At 40.5% G+C, this 15045-nt stretch overlaps 1 pseudogene; it reads right to left on the bottom strand.

Moving 5' to 3' along the window:
- Positions 1–553: 553 nt before the first annotated feature.
- LOC103878380 lies at positions 554–3667 on the bottom strand (annotated as a pseudogene).
- Between the last annotated feature and the right edge of the window lie 11378 nt (positions 3668–15045).

Below are 15045 nucleotides of genomic sequence, written 5' to 3' on the forward strand. Positions count from 1 at the left end.
TTTCTTCTGGTAGAAGTGGCATACACTGGGAACGTCCTGTAGTCCTGGAATATATAATGCCCATGCGTGCCCACGTGCGCGCGCGCGCACACACACACACACCCACCCAACACACAATGAGATTCATCACATTTTAACTATGCCATGAACCCTCACACATTCCCACATATTTACTCTCAAAGGGAAGAATTGTCTTCAACAATTCAGCTCTCTCTCATCAGGACATGGCTTCGTACTGGATTAGTTCATGCAAGATAAAGCTGAATGAATCAGCCAGTTCAAAAGTGGAGCCTCAACTATCCTCTAAGGAAGATAACTTTCAGTCAGAAAACATGTATTGAGTACCTACTGCATGCAAGGAAACCTAATAGGCAAATGCAGTGAGAGTGGAGGTGGACACCTGACGGTGTGTGCAAGTCACTCCCTCAAGACTCTTCAGGGAAAGCACCAAAAGCAAAATATTCATTTGAGATTGGCGATTTAGAATCAGCAGATGTGACGGATTATGACTGTTCTTGGCATTCACTGCCATCACATTAATCAAGCCAGATTCTTTCACAATTTACATGGATATATTGTTGCCTTTGAGATAAGAGACAACTATGAATACCGACTCTACAGGAAAGGCAGTTACCATCAGTCAAGTCCATTACTGAGTCACCAACAGCTAGGAAAATTTTATTACCAAGCTGCTGGAGGAAGGAGCAGACCAGACAGGGAACCAGTAAGCTTTTTTTTTTTTTTTCAGGGAAAAAAGGAAAGAAGCAACAAATTGGGATATCAGGGCAGATAAACTTCAGGCAACTCTCCCCAAGATTGTGGCCATCAAAGATACTGGGCAGAGAAGCCTAAAATATACTGCTTATTTTCTTTTGGTTTAGCTGCAGTTGCTATATTTTAATACAAAGCTATGTATTAACTATACTGTAAATAAAAGAACTAAAAACCTACTCTGGCCACACAGTTGTTCACTAGTCCTCAATCTTGAACATTTTGTGATAGGTCCTCATTTGGGTGGCATTGATAATGCTTCTTCTTTTGTGCTTAGCTCTGTGGTTTGCTTTGATATTCTCCTTTCTAAGAACCTGTTTCCTCCCTGTTTCTAAGATTAGGCAGTAAAATAACATGGTTTTTTTCTCTGTTTGGAGCCACCATCACCCCCTAATGTATTATGACAGTGTACATAAAAGTGCTTCATAAAGGGTAAAGCAATACACAAATGTTAATTGACGAGATTATAAGTAGCTGTTGTAAGTATCTCAAGTTGACTTCCAATCGCAATTTCTGTTACTAGGTCAAACATAAAATAAAACTGCCCTTCTTGCTTCTGTGATGACAGAACCATTCAGGCACAATGCTATTGTACCCTCACCCATGGTAGGGTTGGGGGGGCATGGTGTTGAAGATATAATCTGATGGTCACTTGTGGTAGAATCGCAGGTTCTGGCTGTGTTGGAGGAATAGGAGCCAAGGGCCAGGTTGGCTGGTAGATGCAAAGCCCGACTTTCCTGCTGGTTGCATCTGCACAGGGAGCTGCAAGAAAGCAAGGAGTCCAGGGGCTGGATGTGGAGCCTGGGGGTTCATGGGGCGCAAAGAGGATGAGTCGGAGAAGCCAGTCTGCTGGTTAGCATGTGTTTCATCTGCTTTTGCAAGGATAGGGCACCACCAGGCCGGAGGAAACCTGTCTGAGTGGGCTGAAAGTGGCCGTGCAGGACACAGGGCTGTGGCTGTGGCTGTGGCTAAGATAGGTACTGCACTGCAGGGAAAGACGAAGGAGCTCTGAGCTGCCGACTAGGACTATAAGCTGGCTGTGTGGGCCCATAGTGAGGTGGGGGCTGAGCAGTCCCATAGGCACCATCAGGACTGCCTTGGAATTGTCCATCCTCTGGTGTCCCCGCAAAAGCAACTGCTGGGCCCACGTAGTGCCGGGTGGTAAGCACTTGGGGTCAAACATTTGTTTGGCGCTGTCAGCTGCCATGAGGATGCCTGGGCGATTGTGTCCTCCAGGGCTCCCCTGCATGCTGAGGAGTAATGTTCCTGTGTGAACAGTCAGGCTTTGCTGGTATGCAGTTGATGACAGGGTGGTCAGGTCACTCTGTTCCTTTCGCCTCCGTTTTTCTTCCTCATGTAAAACTTTCTTGAGCTGCAGGAAAAGCTGGTGCTTCTCTTCCTGTAGGGCCAAAAGCTTCTCCTGCAACTTCAGAATTTGTTCCTTAGTCTCCTCTAGTGACTCTCTTCCATCTCCTTTTTCTTCTCTTTTGTTCTTCCTTCATCTTCCGTTCCGTCATCGTGTCCACCTCTTCTTCCTCCTGCCGCTTGCACTCCCGCTCCATCACAATATGCTTGGTGCAGTGCTCTGGCCATGGCATTGGAAAGCTTGGGGCGCTCCAAGAGTGCGGGTATGGTGCTGCCTTGGGCACTCGGGCCTTGGGCCGCCCGGCTGTGTCCGGACCTTAGACAGGGACCGCCTTCTCGGCGCTTTCTCCGTGTCTCCGTCGCGCCCTGGCCCCTGCGTCACATCCGGCGGCTGGGCCGAATCCTTCCGGAGTCCCACAGTGCTATTATAACAGCCGGGAATCATTTGAAAATGAGCTTCTCTTCACTTGGCGTGTCAGGTGGTCATTTTAAAAACCAGGCTCTATGTTTTTATATATTGGAATTGGTTCATATTTAAAAGGCACATGCCCCCTGCTTGGAGAGGGCCTCAGGCAAGCAGTGGGGAGTGGGACATCAAACTAGGATCATGGGGACCTGGTTCCATGGTAAATCCTGATGGAAGCATTGCAAGAATGGCCAGCCAAGAGGGAGGCGTTTTGCAGTACAAGGCCAATTTTGACAGGGGCAGGTGGTGATCCTGGCAGCTGATTAACTTCAGAGAGAGCCAGCCAAGGACCTGAGCCAGCCAAAGGTGTACTGGCAGGAGGGCAGGGGTTTCCCAGAAGTTCTGGAAGGAAGGGAATGATGGCAGGCAGATACATCAGTGATGGCAAGGTTCCATGACATCCCTGAGAACTTGTGTCAGAATGCTTAGGCACAAATGCCGCATCTCCTATATTTATTCTCCCAGGTCTCTTCTGCCTCCTCATAGGTCAGCCGTATTCAACAGACACTCTAGACACATGGGAACTCAATTTAGACTCTACTTACTGTGCTTACTACCTAAGGAATAACTGCTTTTCTAAAAAAAAAAAAAAAAAAAAAAAATTACCATGAATTCATAAGCTGTTAGTGGATTTGTAATCCTACTTCTCTCCACGTTGATTTCTGGCTCTGTAGATGCAGAATAGCATGTGGGTAAAATGCCACTTGTGTCAAAGGTGGAGGGTGGGAAGAATGTGCATGTGTGTATGGAAGAATGACAAGAAAGTAATAACATTAGTTTCTTTGAGGGAAGTGAGCTGGAAGGTAGGAAACAGTGATCAGATGGAGACATCATTGTGCATCCTTTTTACATTTTGAAGTTTGAACAGTCTGAATCTATTGTATTTATTTGAATTTATTATATTTAACAATTCAAAAGTTAAATTTAAATAATTCCCAGCATTGTAATCATCTGTCACCTTGATGGCTAATGAGGTGAGAGCTGTGACTTTCTCACCATCACACTCATCTTGATGGCCATGTTTTTGGGGGATCCAACATTATCATTGGCTGCCATCAAGTGCATAGACCCTTTCTGAGTTTCTGAAGAACAGATTTATTTATGTATTCTTTCTCTCTTTGTTCATGTCTCTTCTGAGCATGTGGTTTACTATTACTTTATATGGAGATTCTGGCAGGGAGAAATTTGTTCTTGGAGTGGTCTGGCAGGTGTACATTCCCAGTCTTGGGGATAGGATTCAGGAGAAGACTCAAGCCCATATGGAGTCTACAAATACCAAGCTGGGGGCCCAAGTCTAACCAAAATTGGAGGACATGAGATGTAATACACGTTGTCAAGGCAGAGGTTCAGATACAGGGACCCTACTTCTACTCCATTATTTTCTGCTGTTCTTCCCATTGAAACTCCTGGGAAAAGTTGTCTAGATTCTCTACTTGGTCACATCCCCTTCGGTCTTCACTCCTGAAATGGCTCTTATCAGGGTCACTGATAACTTCCATGCTAGGTATTCTAATGGCCAAATGTCTCTTTTCATCATATTTGAACTTACAGCCACATTTGACACAAATTGTCATCTTTCCTTCTTGAAGCAACTTTTTCATGTTACTGCATGACTCCTACCTTACTGGGTAAAGCTCTCAGTCTGGCTGATGACCCTTTCTTCCCTGTCCAACTATTAAATGTTGAAGTTCTCTGCTCTTGCCTCTTTTCTCTATGCTATCTTCAAATGGTCCTATGCTTTATCATCTGCTTGCTCCCTGATTTTCCCAACCCTGTCTCCAAATGAGGCTTCTCCTGAGTTCCAGATGCATGTGTCTAACTGCCAGCCCAATAGCTCCACTCGACTGCAAGTGGCCATCTCAAACCTAATATACTCACAACCAAACTCTGAATTTTCCCTGCCAAACCTCCTCCTGACCTCCCCTTTAGCATTTTACTAAATGGCACTGAGTTGCTCAGACCAAAAACCTGGGAGATGACCTTTGATTCTTCTTTCCCTCTGCTACCGACAGCCAATCTGTCAGCAAATTCTGTTACTGCTGTCTCCAGAATAGATCCTGAGTCAGGTCACTTTTCAGCAACTTCACTACTAAAAGCCTAGTCTTAAGCCCCATCTCTCATTTGTTCTATCACAATAGCCTCCTGACTGATTTTCTTGCTTCCTTTCTTGCTCACATACAGTCTGCTTATCAAAAGTAACCGGAGTGAACAGTACACACGATCAATCCAATCTGCTTCAAACCTTCAGACTTCTGTTCCGTCTGCCAGAGTTCCTTTCTCTAAATCTTTATGTGGCTATGCCTCATCAGCTCAACTACTAGCACTTCTGTGAGGAGTCTCTGAGCACTGCTGCGTAAGTAGCAGCCTCCAAGTCACTCTGCATCCAGTTCCCCAGTATAATTTTCTTCATGGCACTCATCATTTTCTAATATTTTACATATTTGTTTGCTTATATGTTTATTGCACATATTCCTCCTATAAAATGTAAAAGGGCGGTGCTGGGGATGATGCTCTATTAGCTAGGTTGGGCTTGGTCATTCTGCAATAAGAAAAGACTCTCAATCCTCAGTGGTTTTAAACAACAGAGGTTTATTTTTTGCTCAAACTACATGTATAACATAGGCTGACAGTAGAGATTCTCACCTCACATATATTCAGAGGCTCAGGCTGAAGGAGGCCATACTATGTCATGACACTGTCAACACAACAGGACTCCTAAAATTACTGAGGAAGGAGGAAGAAGAGGTACAAAGAATCTCACACCATCTCTCAAATGCTCCCACATGGAGGTGACACACGTCACTTCTGCTCACAGTGGATGGGTCATGGAAGTCATAAGGCCTTGTCTCATTTCAAGGGGCCTAGGACATAAAATCCTCATATGTTCCTGGAAAGAGAAGAAAACTGGGAATATTGGCAGGTAGCACTTACACCTACCACAATGCCTAGCAGAGAGTAAGTACTCCATAAATATTTATTATAAATGGAATGGGAAAGAAAGAGACCCAGTTCTTAGATACAGATACAAAGTGGAGACCTGGATTTCATGCGCAATGCAGAAGTTTATGAAAAATGGAGCACCAGGTGAGAGCAGGGCAAGCAGCAAGGCTAAGTCGGTGCAGAGTCACCATGTGTACTGGACTAGGGCTCCTGATACTCCCTAACTAGGAATACAGCGGGTTTCAGAGGCAGAACAGAAAAAAAAGAATGCTTGGGGGAATAAGACTTACTACCACTGAGAATTCACTGGAAATGAGAGAAGGGACTCTGCTTTACTAAAGAACCCGAGTCCACCAGGCTGGTCTGCTAATATGAGACCGTGATTTACAAAGGGGTGTAGCTCCACAAGAACCAGGTGTCTCTTAGTGATTTAGGTTCCTGAAAGTCCCTGAAAAACCTTATTCTGAGTGCTTTCCTTTGTCAGAATAGCCATGGCCTCAGACCATAGACTAAGATTTTAAGATTTTCCCTTTTGAAACTCTGTCTGTTCATGTATCTGTGTCTGTACCACAACCTAATAGAACTAAAAGGAAAGGATTACAGCTATTCACCAACTAGTGATTACTAGGGACTTTAAATTTATTTCATTTCACCATGAAGTAAATCTTTGAGATATGTGTTAGTATCCATATTCCATATCTGAGAAAACTGAGACTTAGAAAGGTTAACAAGGTTTCAATGGTTTTGGTCTTCCCTGTGAGTTCTCTCATTCTAAGAATATCAATAGAGGGCACTCAATAAATGATTACTGGTGAATAGTTACTGATGGTTTTTTTATTCCTTTGAGGATAGGGGCCAAGTCTTCTGTGTGCTCCCAGGGCTTGGACAAGTGCAAAGCACTGAGCACCTAGTGATATGCTAATGGATACAATGATATGTCAAATCTGATAAAAATGTGTGCCTATTTTTTTTCTGAAGTTACAGTACTGGTGCTCAGGATTAAGAATATGGCAGTGCTTTGAGGAAAAGGAAAGAGAACAAGGGAGCAGCTTCAAAAGAAGAAGGTGGAGAGGTTGTAATGGCAGTCACAACAGGAGAGTTCAACAGAGCACATCTCCTTGCTACTCAAAGTGTGACCCATGACCAGCAGTGTTGGCATCACCAGGGAGTTTATTAGAAGTACAGAATCTCAAGCCATACTCCAGACTACTGAACCAGACTCTGCATTTTAACAAGATCTCCAGGTGATTCATATGTACGTTTAAGTTTGAAGAGTAGCACTCTAGAGACCACCTGCATCTCTGTCTCCTGCGCTAGCCCAGCACCAACTTCTCTGACTGACTGTTAGGGGCCAAGGAGGCCATGGAGCATTGCAACTGCTCCTCATTTGACCATCCATCACTCAATGGGCCTGGCAGTGCAATTCCAAGTGCTCAGAAGAGCCTTCTACAGGGGTTATCAATTCGATAACCAACTCTCCCACTCTTTACATACATGCAAATCTGGTGTGTCTGACTCAAAGTTCGTAGTCTTAACCCTTCCATTGTGGAAGAACATGGCTTTGGAGCTTCTGTCTTAATGAATACTTTCTTTTATTCTAATTTCTAGGTATTTCCAAATATCTGGAAAATGGCACCAGCCACTTTTGGTGCTTCCAATATATAAGTGCTTCTGTTGTTCCCCCAAAATCACTTATATCCTAATAAGTAATCCATAAGTGAGATGTCCAAAAATTTTGTTCCTTATTACATTATTGTAACAATGACAAATTAACTTTTCATTAAGGACAATATACTACAAATATTAAAAGAATGTATTTTTATTTCTCCTTTAAATGACCATACTTCAGTTCTTCCTTTATATAGGATTTTTGACCCAGGGTAATAGAGGATGAAAGAATGAAGGAATGAATAAATGACTGAGATTATTTCTTTAGCAAGACAATACATTTAAAATTAAGCTATGGACAGAAAGTGGATTTTTCTGAATTGTTTTCACATATTCTGGACTCAGTCAGAAGTTTCTTCTGTCAAGTGGGTAAGCTGCCACTCCTTATCTGACAGCTAGATCACAAGGCTGCTGCCTTTAGGTAGAAGAATAAGATTATAAAGTAGGGGAAGGAATAAGTAGCCATTCCTTCTGCTCTTAAAGAATGTGGGTTGCAGAGGGAGAGAGGATGATTGATAGGGGTAGTCACGCACGTGTCCCACTTTCCCTGTGTTGGAAGCACAGTGGTTTTTAGAAAGGGCATAAGCATGGAGCTGGGAAGGGAAACAAATAACCCATTCCATATGATAATAATAATAATAGCTAATAAGTCAGGCACTGTGGTAAGTGCTTCATATATCTCTTTGCAATCAAACTTCATAAGAACCCTGATGTAATTACTTTGTTTTAGTAGATAAGAAACTGAAACTTATAGAAGGCAAGTGACTGGCTCAAGTTTATACACTGCATAAATGGCAGAAGTAGAATTTGAATGGATGTATATCTAAGTAAAGAGCCCACATCTTTAACCACCATGCTACAATGCCATTTTCAGTAACAGCTGATCTAGAATTGAGTTGCTTTGCATGCCTAAAAGCTCTACTTCCTTGAATCCCTCCTTCATGCTGCCACCAAAGAGGTCCATCTATGATATAAACTGGATTGTGTTACTCTTCCCTTTGGCTCATGCCTGTAATCCCAGCACTTCAGGAGGCAGAGGCAGGCAGATCATGAGGTCAGGAGATTGAGGCTGGTAGTATCACAATGTGTTCAGTGGACAACTCTGTGGGGCCCTCTTGCCCAACTCCAATCCAGGTATTTAGAGGTTACAATCTCTTGGGGGTTATCACCTGTCCACTGTGAGTTGCAGCATTAGGCCCATGAAAATGGGAGATTGACCCACTCCACCCCAGCTGGGGCTTCATATCTTCTTTTTGAACTAAACCCTGCAATTTATGTAGCCTATTCTGTCTATGGCTTTCTAATGTGTCTCTTTGAACATAATGCCTCTTGAATATAGAAATGTCAAGTCATAATAAAATTGTGACATTAATGTTACCTCTAAGGGTGCCAAGTGCAAGGCACTAACAATTTAATAAGTTTGGGCTTTTGCATGACCTATGTTAATATGTGATTTCTTGCTATTTTGCATGGCAAGGGAAGTTTTTCAGAATTCATTTGATTGCAAGATCAATGTGAAAATGCATTATCTGCCTGCCTTGAGCATGGCCAACTGTTGACCTCTCCAATTAAGTAGAGTTGAGAATGAAAATTCAATTACAATGAACAAATGTTTCTTGAACATTTTCCATGTGTGAGGCCCTATGCCAGGCCTTGTGGAGAATATGCAGATCTATGAGATTTTTTTCCTATCTTTGGGATACTTGCAAGCAAGTTGAAGGAGGCACAGATACATGCACGGATGATCATGGTATCGCATGCTATCTTAACTTATGAAAGCAGAGGAAATGGAGTTAGGTAAGCTGAACTTTTTGTAGGTAGCCCCCCATAGCAGGCATGGCTGGTTCCTTGCCATATGTTCATTCTCTTTCTATGAGACTAAAACCCTATTCCTATTTTTTAGGGCCTCTTCATTGGAAAAGAGGAGTCCATCTCCAGCTCAGTGACAAATCTTGATAGCTTTATGCTTTTCATGATAATTCCATGCCTCTTGTCAGTGATTAGTTAAGAGGTGGGCCTGTGACTCAGTTCTGGCCAATGAAATATAAAGTCAAATCTCTGGGTTCCTTTTGGAAAAGTTTTCTTGTAGTAGAAAGAGTTTAACAGTTAAGAGTACAGATTCTGAAGTGAACCGCCTGGTTTATAATCCTGGGTCCACTGCTTACTAGCTGTGTGTCATTATAAGTCACTTAATGTTTCACCTCCACTTTCTCATCTGTTAAATGGGGTTAATATGTACCTAATGGGGTTGTTGTGAGTATCAAATTAGTGAATATTTTGTAAATAGACCAAGCATTGGCATTCCTGAGAGAGAAGGAGAAAGAGTAAGCAACTTGGAAAATATATTTGAGGACACAGTCTTTGAAAATTTCCCTAATCTCACTAGAGAAGATGACATGAAAATTCGAGAAATACAGAGGTCCCCTACTAGATACTATACAAGATGATCATCCCCAAGGCACATAGTCATCAGATTCACCAAGGTCAAGGTAAAAGAAAAAATCTTAAAGGCAGCTACAGAGAAGGGTTGGGTTACATACAAAGGGAACCCCATCAGGCTAGCAGCAGACCTCTCAGCAGAAACTTTACAAGCTAGAAGAGATTGGGGACCTATTTTCAGCATCCTTAAAGAAAAGAAACTCCAACCAAGAATTTCATTTCCTGGCACACTAAGCTTCATAAGCAAAGGAAAAGTAAAATCCTTCTCACACAAGCAAATGCTGAAGAAATTCATAATAGCTAGACCAGCCTTACAAGAGCCCCTTAAGGGAGTGATAAACCTGGAAACAAAATGATGACACCTGTTATCACAAAAACACACTTAAGGACATAACCCACAGACACCATAAAGGAACTATACAATCAAGTCTAGAAAGCAACCAGTTAACAATAACAGGATCAAAATCTCACATATCAGTATGAAAGGGACTAAATGTCTCCACTTAAAAGACAGAGCAGCAAGCTGGATAAAAAGGAAAGACTCAATTGTCTGCTGCCTTCAAGAGACCCATCTCACATTCAATGAGACTCACCAGCTCAAAGTAAAGGGATGGAGAAAGATCTACCATGCAAATAGAAAACAACAAAAAAAGCAGGAGTCACTAGTTTTATATCAGATAAAAGAGTTTAAACCAACAACAATAAGGACAGAGGAAAACATCCCATAATGATAAGGGGTACAATTCAACAAGAATATTTACCTATTCTAAGTATATACGTACCCAACATTGGAACACCCAGATTCATAAAACAGGTTCTTCTTGACCTAGGAAAATACTTAGCACACGATAATAGTGGGAGAATGTAACACCACATCGACAACATTAGACAGATTATCAAGGTGGAAAACTAACAAAGAAATTCTGGAATAAAACTCAATGCTTGACCAATTGAACCTAATAGACACCTACCACACAATATACATTCTTCTCATCCACACTGGAATATATTCTAAGATTGGCAATGTGCTTAGTCATAAAGAAAGTCTCAATAAATTCAAAGAAATCAAAATCATACCAAGCACAATCTTGGACAACAGTGCAACAAAACAGAAATCAATATCAAGAAAATCTCTCAAAACAGCACAAATACATAGAAAGCAAACAACTTCCTCCTGAGTAACTCTGGGTGAACAATGAAATCAAAGCAGAAATGGAAAAATTTGAAATTAATGAAGATAGAAACAAGACTTACCAAAATCTCTGGGATACAGCTAAAGCAGTGTTAAGAGCAAAGTTTATGGTGCTAAACATCTTCATCAAGAAGTTAGAAAAAAAATCTCAAATTAACAATATAACTTTGTACCTAGAGGAACTCGAAAATAAAGAATAAACCAACCCCAAAGCTAGCAGAAGAAAAGAAATAACTAAAATTATAGAAGAACCAAAAGATCAATGAAACCAAGAGTTGATTTTTAGAAAGAATAAACAAGATTGATAGACTCCTAGCTAGATTAACAAAGAATAAAAGAGAAGATTCAAATAAATACCATCAGAAATGACAAAGATGACATTACAACTAATCCCACAGAAACACAAAAGATCCTCAGAGATTATTATGAACAACCCTATGCACACAAGTTGAAAAATCTAGAGGAAATGGATAAATTCTTGGAATCACACAACCTCCAAAGATTAAACCAGGAAGGAAGTGAAAACTTGAACAGACCAGTAACAAGTTCCAAACTTGCATCAGCAATAAAAGACCTAACAACCATAAGGAAGAAAAAAAAAAAAAAAAAAAAAAGCCCTAGATCAGATGGATTCTCAGTCAAATTCTACCAGACAAACAAAGAACTGTTATCAGTCATACTGAACCTATTCCAAAAAATCAAGGAGGAGGGGCTTCTTAACTCATCCTATAAAGCCAGCATCAGCCTGATACTAAAATCTGGCAGAGACACAACAACAACAACAAAAGAAAACTGCAGGCCAACATTTCTGGTGAACATAAATGCAAAAATTCTTAACTAAATACTACCAAACTGAATCTAGTAGCACAATGAAAAATTAAAACACCATGATCAAGTAGGCTTTATTCCTGAGATGCAGGGCTGGTTCAACATATGCAAATCAATAAATATCATTCACCTCATAAACAGAATGAAAAGCAAAGCCATCTGATTATCTCAATAGATGTAGAAAAAGCTTCTGGTAAAATCCAACATCCTTCATGATAAAACCCCTCAACAAACTAGGCATTAAAAGAAAATACTCCAAAATAATAGGAGCAATCTATGACAAACCCACAGCTAACATCGTACTGAATGGGAAAAAGCTGAAACCATTCCTCTTGAGAACTGGAACAAGACAAGGATCCCCACTGTCACCACTACTATTCAACATAGGGCTGGAAATGCTAGCCAGAGCAATCAGGCAAAAGAAAGAAATAAAAAGCATCCAAATAGGAGAATAAGAAGTCAAACTATCTATCTTCAATGATGATATGATTCTACACCTAGAAAACCCTAAGCACTCTGCCAAAATGCCTCTAGAACTGATAAATGACTTTAGTACAGTTTCAGGATACAAAATCAAGGTACAAAGATCAGTAGAATTTCATACATCAATAATGTTCAAGCTGAGAGTCAAATCAAGAACACGATCCAATTGACAATAGTCATATACCAAGAAGTTGAAAGAGCTGTATACGGAGAACTATGAAATACTGGTGAAAAAAATCAGAGATGACACAAGTAAATGAAAACACATTCCTTGCTCATGGATTAGAAGAGTCGCTATTGTCTAAATGGCCATATTGCCCAAAATGATTTACAGATTCAACACTGTTCCTGTCAATCTGTCAATGTCATTTTTCACAGAATTAGAAAAAAACTATTATAGAATTCATATGGAACCAAAAAAAGAGCCTGAATAGCTAAAGCAATCCTAGTCAAGAACAAAGCCAGAGGCATTACACTACCCAACTTCCAACTATACTATAAGGTTGCAGTAACCAAAACAACATGGTACTGGTACAAAAACAAACACATAGAATAGAACCCAGAAATAAAGCTGCAAACCTACAACCACCTGATCTTTGACAAAATCAACAATAATAAGCAATGAGGAAAGGACTCCCTATTCAATAAATAGTGCTGGGATAACTGAGTAGTCATTGCAGAAGAATGAAACCGGACCCCATTTCACCATATACAAAAAATAACTCAAGATGGATTAAAGATTTAAATGCAAGACCAAATTATAAAAATACTAGAAGAAAACTTAGGAAATACTCTTCTCAAAATTGGCCTTGCCAAGAATTATTTTGCTAAGCCCCAAAAGCAGTTGCAACAAAAGCAAAAATTGACAATTAGGACCTAATTAAATTGAAGGGCTTTTGCACAGCAAAAGAAATTATCTATAATCAGACAACCTCCAGAATGGGGGAAAATATTCACAAGCTATGCATTTGACAGAGGTCTAATATCCAGAATCTATAAGAAACTTATACAAATAAACAAAAAACAAACAAACTCATTAAAAAGTGGGCAAAAGACTTGAGCAGACACTTCTCAAAAGATGACATACACGTTTTCAACAAACGTGAAAAATGCACATCACTAATCATCAGAGAAATGCAAATCAAAACCACAATGGGATACCATCTCATACCAGTCAGAATGGCTGTTATTAAAAATTCAAAAAACAACAGCTGCTGGTGAGGCTGTGGGGAAAAGGAAACTGGGTAAAGAAAATATGGTACAAATACATCATGGAATACTACCCAGCCATAAAAAATGAAATCATGTCTTTTGTAGCAACATGGATGCAGCTGGAGGCCATAATCCTATGAGAATTAATGCAGGAACAGAAAACTAAATACCTTATGTCCTCACTTATAAGTGGACACTAAACATTGAGTACACATGAACATAAAGATGGGAACAATAGACACTATGGATTATTAGAGTAGGGAGGGAGGAAGGGGGCTGTGGGTTGAAAAACTACTTATTGGGAATTACGCTCATTACCTTAGTGATGGGATCTGTACCCCAAACCTCAGCGTCAGGCGATACACTTATGTTAGAAATCTGCACATGTATCCCTGAATCTAAAATAAAAATTGAAATTATAAAATAATAATAAAAGTGCTTTTTCTTTTTTTGAGACAGGGTCTCACTCTGTCACCCAGGCTAGTGCAGTGACACAATCATGGCTCTCTGCAGCCTCTACCTCCTGGGCTCAAAGGATCCTCCTACCTCAGTCTCCCCAGTAGCTGGGAACACAGGCTTGCGCTGCTACACCTGGCTATTTTTAAAATTTTTTGTAGAGATAGGGTCTCTCTCTGAAATCCGGTCCTCAAGAGATCATCCCGTCTCAGCCTCCCAGTGTTGGGATTATAGGTGTGAGCCACCATGTCTGGCCAAATTATATTTCTTTGCCAAACGCTTAATAGAGGGTCATAGCTTTGCTTTGCATAATGATTCTTTTTATTGAAGCTTTGCATTTTCATGTCCTGACAAAAATTAAATGAACTAATTATGGTAAAAAAAAGTTATATTTATAAAGCATTTAGAATAGTGCCTGGCACATAAGAAGTGTTAAATGTCATTATCATAATTTTAAGAGGAAAATTATGATAACAAGAATGATAGTCATAGTTTTGCTGATGACTATCAGCAAAAGCGATAGTCTCTTTATGACTCTGAGCGTTATGGTGTCTGGATGTGACCCCTGGAACTTTCATGGTCACCTTGTGCCTATAATGGGGGCTGGATGCAGAGCAAAAAAAGGAAAGAACCTCGGTCCTTGATGAAATCACAGAGTCACTGAGTCACTGAGTCATCAATCCTAGAGCCCACTGTACCTCTGGACTTCCTGCAATACCATATGATAAATTTCTTTGTTTAAAGTATTTTCAGTCAGCGTCTTGTGCTCTTGGCAAAGGCACAATTTAACTTCCATAGCAATTTACCGGTATGTGTCCTGGAGTTCCTCAGCCCATGTGTTTTCCACGTCCTCCTATCCTTGTCCCAGCTGCATACCCCAAGATGTGAGCTGCCTCAGAATAGTTCCTCACATCAGTCATCATCAGTTCCTACTACAATTCTTCATAGTTTTGGCCTTATCTTAATTATGACTGGTTCATGAAAGACTGAGATTTCCAAGGTGTCCTTAAGTCCAAAGCTAAAGCTACTCTTGATATTCACAAGTGTGTTAGTCAGGATTCTTTAGAGAAACAGAACCAACAGTATGTGTGTGTATGTATGTGTGTGTATATATATGTATATATATGTGTGTGTGTGTATATGTATATGGTTGGATCTGTGTCCAATTCATTTTTTATATATAAAGATATATATATTTTACATATACTTAAATTTTCAAAACTAT

The sequence above is a fragment of the Papio anubis genome, chromosome 13 (genome assembly GCF_008728515.1).
Source record: "Papio anubis isolate 15944 chromosome 13, Panubis1.0, whole genome shotgun sequence".
Lineage (NCBI taxonomy): Eukaryota > Metazoa > Chordata > Mammalia > Primates > Cercopithecidae > Papio > Papio anubis.